This window comes from Hordeum vulgare, chromosome 3H, assembly GCF_904849725.1.
Source record: "Hordeum vulgare subsp. vulgare chromosome 3H, MorexV3_pseudomolecules_assembly, whole genome shotgun sequence".
Classification (NCBI taxonomy): domain Eukaryota; kingdom Viridiplantae; phylum Streptophyta; class Magnoliopsida; order Poales; family Poaceae; genus Hordeum; species Hordeum vulgare.
In genome coordinates, this window is record NC_058520.1 from 618467594 (window position 1) to 618469150 (window position 1557).

The 1557-nt window shown below is 38.7% G+C and overlaps 1 long non-coding RNA gene across 1 annotated transcript; it reads right to left on the minus strand.

Moving 5' to 3' along the window:
• Positions 1 to 533: 533 nt before the first annotated feature.
• On the minus strand, positions 534 to 1006 carry LOC123441207. The gene is made up of 2 exons (XR_006630429.1): positions 908 to 1006; positions 534 to 773 (listed from the first exon to the last, which is right to left on the minus strand). It is a non-coding gene; the product is annotated as an uncharacterized LOC123441207 (long non-coding RNA).
• Positions 1007 to 1557: the final 551 nt, after the last annotated feature.

Here is a 1557-nt window from a genome sequence, read left to right on the forward strand (position 1 = left end):
TCTCACATTTTCAGTCCACCATTTTATGAAAATTAGCAGTTTCACATTAGTTCTTTTCATGGATGGCATGTGTTGAATTCTCAAAGAATACCTTATTGCTTTGCATTGGTTTTATACTTTTATTTGATTTCTTCATACTTATTAATACATTGATTTAACGAAGGTCCTGTAGCAACGCGCGGGGCATCATGTGGTACCATCTATCTCTCGATTCCCATGTGTCATGAGAGGTTTCCAAGGAAGATCATTGTAACATAGATTAGCCGTCACATACATTTTCTACCACTCAAATGACTAGTTGGCCGCACAGAGAAATACATTCTCCTTCCTCGTCTTCTCAACTCATAAGAAAAAGACCAGAAAGAACAGTGTCAGAACAGTAAGCTTGGTTTATTCATGTTACATATGATTTTTTTTTCTAATCTTATGAACCGCGAGGGTATGCAAACACAAAATCACCAAATATAAGATAACATACGTCTAAATCAAATCGAACACCCAAATTTGGTGGTCACTGTACATCCTCACATGCATTTCATAAATGATTTTATTACCAGATCACATCATTGTCCACCCCTTGACTTCTTACCAACATGATGGTTTAGTGCAACTCTAGGTACATACGATGCAGTAACAAGTTTGGCTGAATATGCCAACCATCCTACATACCGCATGACGAAGGATGTCATCTCCCCACAACTTCTTGCAGATATATTGGCAATCCATTTTTCTGCATGTGGGGCCCGTAAAAGCAATAGCTTGCCCGCATCGCTCTGTAAACAATAGAACACGTCATTAAAAAATGTCCAAATTGCGAAATGTCTTGATGTTCATGTGACAATAACAGTCCACTACGGCTGACAGGAGAATGAACACATTTTTAGGGATAGGGATATCGATTTCGTACCAACATGAATGGAGTTTCCTAGTTGCACAATCAACAAGAGGCAAAGAAGAATAGCTTTCGACTCCATAAGGTCACACTCAAACTTCTTACTCGCTTTTCTATTTGGGCGTCCAGAAGTATTTAAGATTATGTGTATATATATATACTCTTGTAGCTATAGAATATTTACTCCAATCTCACTCAAATATGATCAGAAAAGATCTCGCCGTATCTCTGAACTTAATTCGGAAAATTTAATTTTATCATTCAGATGGTTTACATTTATTGTCATTGCAGGACCTATGTACATTTATTCCGATATAAGTTTGGTTATATTATTAATTAATTTTGCACCGCTAAATGTGACCTAGTCAAATCTAGTATTTAATTGCATATCATGTGGACCATAGTCATGCTCCGGAAATGTAGCTATATTAGTGAACCTTGTTAGAATAAATATGAGGCGTACACTCAATTTACCGAGAAGCAAACAATCACGCGAGCATGACACTAAGATTTTTTAACGAGGCATCAATATTGCTATATCCCCGGAGCCTGACTATGGGCACTCCTTGCCATGACACCGCTGAATTAGTGCACACCCACCGCCCGGGGGCCTACACACGCCGCCGGCTCCGCATGCGTGCCTGTCCTATTATGTTGGCATATGA